Here is an 8,947-nt window from a genome sequence, read left to right on the forward strand (position 1 = left end):
TTTTTAATTTTCAATCCCATTTTTTTATATTGTGAAGTAAAGATCGAAAAACAGTATCAATACTCGACTTATTTGATAAAACAGGCACACAAACAACAAAGATAAACACATTATCAAGATAGTCTGACTTGGTACAGGGACTACCTATGAGGCGGAGTTCCACATGCGCATGAGATATCACCGAATTCCTATCTAGATCATACAAACTGCACAGTGCAGATACCAACAGGATGACTAATAACTTGAACGAAATGAACGACACACAATTTGAAAATATATTTTATATATCAAATTTATCTGTGATACATACATCCAATGGTGTCAAGTCGTCATTATATTACCTTAAACCTTCTTAGATTCTCCAAAGTATTATTAGTTACACTAGCACACTGTGTAACGAATTTATCTTACCGACTATCTTAACATGTGGTATTTAGACTAGTGGCCTATCAGAGTGATTGAGTTAAGAACCTACTTCTATTTGTCTATACAAGAATAAATGGCAACAATATCAATTTGTTAGCTTTAAATGCGTTTTATGAATTTATGTCAATCGTTCATCATCAATTTCTTCGTCTGTTGAAACCTTTCAGATTTTTCCTGACCATCGTTTTGTGTTAATAAAGGGACGTAACACCACTACTAACCGTGTATAGAAATAAGCCCCGCCTACTAACCTAATATGAAATATGTACACGGTCTCCACGCGGTTGCTTTTAACCAATCATATTCCTAGAAATGTATAGGAGGTAAGATAAATTGTCATATCGTGTGAGGAAAATGTAATATCTCGTACAGGCAGGAAAGCAAATCCTTGAATTTTAAGATAATACCACTGATTATTATACAAAATAAAGGATTAGGACGGGATTACAGTTAATGTCATTGCTAATTTTAAAAGGAAAATGTGATAATCGGCCATATATTTTTTAATTTTTATGTTTAACCAATAAACCGATTCACTTCTTTTATATAACTTCTATAAATGTATAAACATGTATACATGAATTTACTCACACGGCTATACTTTATTTCACTAATAGTATTGTCCCTACCAAAATGACACTATATTTTTAAAATTCTCTTACCATGAAGATATATAAACGACAGCGTAAATAGTCTGATCAAATTTTTGTTTCTTTATATATATATATATATTTGTGTTTTTGTGCTTTGTCCTGACTTAAACAAATAAAGTTTACTGAAAAATAAAATGATTACATTTTTTGGTATACAATACTTTCATAAACTTATTAAACATATTCTAAATACTGATATATATTAAGACTTTTACAGATGTCATAACGAAAATGTCAAGTAAGATATGCCAATCAATGTGATCTTATCAACCGCTTAACGTATACTATTACTCGAACTGGAAATGTTTCGAATGACAAATGTTAAAGCTTTGGAACGTTCTTTTATTAATATGTTACGATTAACAGTAAGTCGAACATCAAATAGTATATTTAGTACCTTGAACAATAAGTCGAACATCATATTGTTGCGTCTCGGTTCCAGTTACACTGACACATCGGTATTCCCCTGCGTCAGTCTCCGTCACATTAACGATTTGTAGGTCATATGTTGTACCATTTAGAGAACTTATTGTACTTATTCTGTAATGGTGTGGTATTTCCTCATTAACAATACTTCCGTCTGTATATGTACTCTCAGTGACGTTTTTACTTGGATTTAATCGAAGCCATTGTAAAGCTATAATATTACTTCCAAGGGTAATTTTACAATTAAGCAAAGCAATGTCACCGACTACAGAGTAAACATAATCATTGACTGGGGACGATTCTGCTAAAAAGACACCAAATAATGCAAAATAGATTAAAACCCACAGTATTAAATGAAATATGTCACTTGACTTTTCAGAGAGTAATTATCGCCAATTGTCGATTCTCGCTAACGCACTTTATTTGTCATGAATAAGAATTAACTGGGCAAGTCCTCAGTCAGTATCAATAATTTGAAAATAAAAAATATCATTAATCCACCATTTTCTACATCAGAAAATGCCTGTACCAAGTCAGGAATATGACAGTTGTTTTACATTCGTTTGATGTGTTTGAGCTTTTGATTTTGCCATTTGATAAGGGACTTTCCGATTTGAATTTTCCTTGGAGGTCGGTATTTTTGTTGTTTTACTTTTTCATTAGCTTTTATATCTTATCTTAGTGTATGGCACACATTGCTTTGGTATAAAAAGACACGAGGTCTTAGGGTGTTACTGAAAGCTAGTTTAACGCCAATAGCAACACATAATTAATCATGTTCTCCCAGATTTGAGTATCAATCAGTACACATCCAACGGATTTAGTATAAGACGTCATAAACAATCTGAGAAAAGAATGACCTTGTGCAATACCAAATATAAGTACATAATAAATATTGACAGGATATAGGAAAATAAGTTTTCATAACTGTATAGCAATAAATATTTTGATTTATCAAAAACAAAAACATGTTAGCCCAGGGTAAAACTAAAGATCCTACTACTGTATTAAATTTGATAACCTTTAAGAATGAGCTTAGTGAAACGATAAATGAGGATCATAACTTTTACGGCCTCTATAAACAATATCACCAAAAAATAAGGATCTGATATCCCATTTGTAATAAGAGTTCTACAGGAACCGTCAAACTTCTAAACGAAATCTTTGTATCTATGAAAGTGACTGGATAAAATTGAATTGAAGACTTAACGTGGCCTCCAATATACCACTTTCGAGTTATGTCCTTCACCGGAAAATTTCGTCAATTATGCGCGCTTTTATGACGTCATTTACCAGATAGAGGGGTTAGTCTGTATCCCTGCACTATTAAAGTTCATCAAGCGTCTTCGTGATCGTCATTATGCAGGATAAACTAGAAATAATGTTTGTTCCATAGTTACTTAATCACAATTCTCTAATGACAGCAGTGCTGATTATCAATTATAAGAATTTAATTTGCCGAATAATTCGTGCAATTTAGAATCATATTTTTTCAACCGCTCGCTCAACATGGGAAGGAAGTGACGATGCCCCTAAACGCACGAATGATGTTCACTAAAACCAAAGTTTTTGACGAAAATGCAACGAACTCGAAAGTGGTCTAATTTTTTGGACTATTGATGTCGCTGGGTTGCTCTGAGTCTTTCATTGATGTTCATCACACATCTTTCATTCATATTAATACAGTGTCGTATCGTGTAGTTACTTATATGTAATGATAAAAAATAATTAATTTTTGAAACTATACCTGTAAATACCAATAGAATCTGCAGTAATTTAACAGTAAAATACATCGACATCTATTATATAGTTCCAGTTTTCATGAGAGTTTTAACATTTTATAGTCAATAAAACTAACCTAGTATATACCAACAGGAATAATTAATGACACAATTCAAAATTCACATAGGTACTTAAAGATCTTCCTCATGGTAATTTTATTTCCTGTGATAGATATAAATAGTTACACAAAATTGTCAACGTTGAAATTAATACCTAAAAGAAAGCGAGACAAAAAAAAAACAAAACTGAAACTAATGAAAAAAAAAAATCAAAAAAAATCTGCATGGATAATAAAATGTGAAAACAAATCAAATTAATTAATTTTGACCTCACATTCTCATTTATTGCCGGTAGTTACCATAATATAGAAAAGTTTACAAATTCGTTTTATAATGTAATATTTTCCATCTTTATTTGGAATTCAAATTCAAGTGGATACGCCCCTAACTATCAATTTCTATTTAGCGCGGTTTTAGCACTAGCGCGTTACTTAAGTTGCGTCTATTTATACTGCTATGTAAAATTGTACTGTTCATTTGTTATAATTTTCGATAATAAACACTGTTTAAACTAGCATTACTTACAAGATAGTTATATATTTAAGTATAATCGTGTGATTACACAGCTGTCTTTCGGTATATCGACAAAAATGATCATACTGAACTATTAGTTCGGTCAAGAAAGACAACTCGTACTAAAAAAAGGGAGGTAACTCAATTTTCTTATAAAGGGAAACGAGTTTATCAGTATTTCCAAGGAACATGTTGATTTTTGCACGCCAACTTGTGTACATAAATAATAAAATATCGGATCACAACAGGTTTTGAATGTTTGATGATCGATATCCACGCTTAATTCCAATAGTATAATAATTTGTAGTCTTAATAGGAAACCGAGTTTAGAATCAAATTAGAATTATTACGGTTTATATATAATAATTTCAATTAGTTTTTATTATACGAGATGCGTATCTATTGTAAAAAATTCTTTCTTTATCTTTGAACATTTTTCTAAACATGCAAATTCTGTTAAGAAAAATAGAAGTATTTGATTTTATAAGACAAAAAAAAAACACAGAGAAAAGAAAAAAAAAAAGAAATCTGCCCACCTAAAATATTGAATTTTGCCATGTCTGGTTGAATGACTATATATATTTTGATTCTCATACAGACAATGCATTACATCGGTACAGAGAAAAATTATAAACTCATATTAACTCAATTTAACTATTAACGAACTTAGTGAAATGTTTGTTTCTTTTTTCATCTTTGAACTGCAAGATGGCGAAATGCATCTAAGAAATCTAACAAATTTTGCAAGTTTAAAATAGAGAACGATTTAAAACAAAATTGATTTCACTTCTTCAATACATGTGGTATACATAACTTTGGCCACTAGTAATAAATAAAAAGTATTATGTAATCAAATTTGGTTAAATATCTATTTCAAGTTTATGATCTTTTATATGTAAAGGTAGTAAGGTAAACATAAATAAACAGAATTAACAGCTTTATGTTATTGCTTCGAAAACGATGATGTCCTACTGATTTTATGGCCATCATACTCATACTTATATTCCTTAACTTTAAGAAGACACATTTAACCAATTAACTGAATGGTGTGTTATAACTTTGGATATCAAAATAAAGGTAAATACAGAAAAGCGCTTTGGACGCATCAAAATCATTAAGTGATATTGTCAATGTTAGACATGAATTCCAAAGTTTTTCATTTGGAAAAGTTTTTTTTCTAATTTCATTTTACATTTTAGCAGATATAATAAGTACAAGTTGATTCGAAGGACTGTGTCATGACTAAACAATTGCAGAGATTGTTTAAACACTCTTTTTTTAGTTAGGCTAAATTCCTTTATAGAAGTTAAGCGGAACTTAACCTTTTTTCGCTTATATTTCAATATCTCAACATCTCGGGTAACTTTTCCCGTTTGTGCATCCAGATAGTACCACCGTGTCCTTTAACTATTTTCTTGATTTAAACACTCAGTATGTCCACATTCTAAAACACTAGCTCGTGGTCTTTATTCAATACCGTTTGAATTCAACTCTTTTTCTAACCTTCAGCGCACCCATCGCACATTCTTTGAAAGATCATATTAAGCGTGATAGAACAGTTTATTGTTGTTATTGATTTATTCAGTCGGTTGTCCATTGAATTAATACAAGCTTCCCATTAAGGGTTGAGACATAAAAAAAGAATGAACAATTTTATTGTGAATGCACCTTGAAATACAAATGAGATTTTTTTTCATTCTACTGCAAAGTTTTCTGCATCTAAAGGTGCAAAAGATTAATTTTATATCATGCGCGGATATGATTGACGTATTTGCTTGGCGTCGAGTGACGAATAGTTCATGCATATTCGGAACGAGAACAAATCAACAATAATTCAATAAGTGGAATGACTAGGAAGAACACGATGAAGAACAGAAATTTCGAATGCAACTCGAAAATGATTTTTTTGCCATCAAACCCCTGGAAGAGTTGTTGCAAGGGTATATATATATGCTAACGTAAAGGAGATATGGCATCGGACGTGACTGCGTGTTTATACATTCAGCACAATGAAGCGAATAGATATAAGAAGATGTGGTATGAGTGCCAATGAGACAACTCTTGTATTTAATTTGTAAAATAAAAAATTATAGGTCAAAGTACGGCCTTCAACACGGAGCCTTGGCTTACACCGAACAGCAAGCTATAAAGAATACCCATTTACTGCCAGATGGAAGAAGTCAATAGATTGTCATATATGTTATACTCCATTGCCCGTGTTGGGATAACTTTTATACTGGATATGATAAATTAACTAGCCACACACTAGCACAAAAGTCTTGTCCATGCAAAATCATGATTTGTAGAATATTTGTCATACAATAATGGAATTTTCCAATGTACTTTAAATCAATAGCTTTAAACATTAGCTTGGTTAAAAAAAGGGACATGTCGGTGAAAAGAGAACCATAGTTATTTCTGATGGGATTGCATATGGTCTCAGTTGAAAATAAAACGTCAACCTAACATAATAATAAAAAACATTTGGTCAATAAAAAAAAATCAAACATCATGTCAGTTTCACAGTTTCAACATTTTTGTCGAATTAAAGAGTTTATTTAAAATATGATTTGTCCGTTCCTAAAGCAAGACATTTGTTTTTACTTTGGCCTCTTAAAAAAGATGGACTTATAAGTCTACTTTGTGTTTAAGTTAATAATGAGGAATACGTGTGTGTATCTTTTATATGACACAGTAGATGTAAACCTCCATGCATGCTGCGAGACTTTATGATTTCGGTCGTTGTGTAATCAAGTAACAATCCATTATGCGATTTTTTAGAATTAAAACTTTTCAAAATATGTTTTAGTTTCGAGTATTTTTTATTTATTTTCATATTCGTTTTAATTAATCATTTTATAATTATGTTTATTTCTAAAGGAATATATGTAACGGATCTCCGTGAACTATGACAAAGTATTAAGTAAACACGGGGTATTTTCCAAATACATGTAGCTAACTTAGCCAAATCAAAAACTCGTCAAAGATGAAACCCTGAAAGATTTCAGCTTGAAATGATAAGAAAAGTGTGAGAAATTAATAATATATACACGGTCACTTTACACGCATCACTCCCTGTGGAGAACAATCTTAATGAGCTACTTGAATCACACAAATCAATGTTGGTATCCCGGGGTGTGTAGGTTTATGCAGTACATGTAGTCGTAAAAAGTTAATTCGTAAATATTTTTGTTAAAAACATATTTTAAACTTTATCATAGTATTGGGAAGATTATGTGTTTTTTCAGGGAAGATATTATTGTTAGTTAGCTTACGGTTATGGAAAAATTATGGAATAATAATTACTAGTATTTAAATTTTAATAATTAAAAAAAATCATGTCATTTGTTCTGTTAAAAAAATATAGCTGGTGCAACCAAAGAACCTAATCCAATTGATGTTTTATATGGTCACGATATATGGAATAACGATGAAGATTCTTCTTTTATGTCATAAATCCGAAGGATTTTAATTTCCACATGCATCCGCTACAATAACACCAGTCTAACCTAATAATAATACGTGTGTATTTTGTCAAAGTTTTTCTTTGAAGCTTTTAGCAAATTTATTTTTGTCATAATAATGAAAAGTATATTAAGATTGTTGATTGTTGGAAGTTCACTTTTCAACATAATGATTCCATTGTATACTTTATCCTCTCTCATGATTGAAAAGTGGAAAACACACAAAAACCATTTACCTTGTGTATTGCAAGTATTGCTACTTTAATGTCACATGTAGAGTAAACATGTATACATTCACAATTATATTGTTTATCAAAGTCTTAAAGGATATAATCATACTGATTCAATTCATAAAAGTATAAGTGTTTGCCGATGACTTCGTATCCAAGCGTGTAAAATTCTCTATTCCATGACAAATTAAAGAATTTTCAATTTTCAACCATAAAAAGACGGGAGAATTACAAAAGTTAATTTTTAGGCAAAAATATCATTTTATTTCCCTGTCTTTGGAGATAATGAAAATATCGACGCCAAAATAAGAAAATAACGAATACTATTTGTTATTGAAGCAAACAGATGTCAGGGGTTCGCAAAACAATGCCTTCTTTGTATACATTAAACGGGCTACTTCGCTATTTATAGTAGCAAATTTTATATCAAAAGTGACGGATGTTTAAAATATCTTATTTTCATAAAATTTACATCATAACACAGTTTAAACCTTTCATAAACTTTATTTAACGGCGCCAAGAAGAAATTCAAAAGTTAATATAAAGTAATACGGGTATAAAAACTATTTGCCCATACAAATCTATAGTAAAATTAATCGCTGTCTGTGGACAATTACTAGCGCATGCGCATTATAGACCGAACGAATTCTTGTACATGCGTGAAAGAATGAGTATGAAAGGCCGTTCATGTCAAAAAACCCGATAAAGTAACGCGTTAACTTTTAACGCGATAAAATCATATTTTACGCGATAAATACAGTTTTATCGCGTTATTCAATTATATAACGCGTTAACTACTTAACTACAAAAAATGACCGAAAAAACTTTCTACTTTCGCCTTAACAACGTTTTAAGGCGTCATATTTTACCCGAAACCTACTAAATTAATTGGCCGCATGTGTCATATCTTTGTCAATGAACGCGATAATGTTTACAGATTTTCAGCACATTTAAATATTATCGTCATTAATAACTTATCGAGTTATAATAAGATTTAACGCGTTAAATGAAGATTTAACGAGTTAAAAGAGGTTTTAACGCGTTAAAAGAGGGTTTTACGCGTTAAAAGCTACTTTAACGCGTTAAAAGCTACTTTAATGCGTTAAAAGCAATTTAAAGCGTTAAAAGCAACTTTAACGCGTTAAAAGCAACTTTAACACGGTAAAAGCAACTTTAACGCGTTAAAAGCAACTTTAACGCGTTAAAAGCAACGTGAACGCGTAATAAGCAACGTTGACGCGGTTAAAGCAACTTTAACGCGTTAAAAGCTTCTTTAACGCGTTGAAAGCTGCTTTAACGCGTTAAAAGCTCCTTTAACGCGTTAAAAGCACCTTAAACGCGTTAAAAGCAACTTTAACGCGTTAAAAGCAACTTTAACGCGTTAAAAGTCACTT

General features: G+C 31.0%; 1 protein-coding gene across 2 annotated transcripts in view; it reads right to left on the bottom strand.

Moving 5' to 3' along the window:
- Window positions 1-1,867, bottom strand: part of LOC127704695 (uncharacterized) — a 32,245-nt gene extending 30,378 nt beyond the window's left edge. For both annotated transcript variants that reach the window (XM_052208832.1, XM_052208831.1), the window contains exon 1: window positions 1,477-1,867. The gene's annotated coding sequence lies outside the window, so the exon portion shown is untranslated. The remainder of the gene's footprint in view (window positions 1-1,476) is intronic.
- Between the last annotated feature and the right edge of the window lie 7,080 nt (window positions 1,868-8,947).

This window comes from Mytilus californianus, unplaced genomic scaffold (genome assembly GCF_021869535.1).
Source record: "Mytilus californianus isolate M0D057914Y unplaced genomic scaffold, xbMytCali1.0.p SCAF_6, whole genome shotgun sequence".
Lineage (NCBI taxonomy): Eukaryota > Metazoa > Mollusca > Bivalvia > Mytilida > Mytilidae > Mytilus > Mytilus californianus.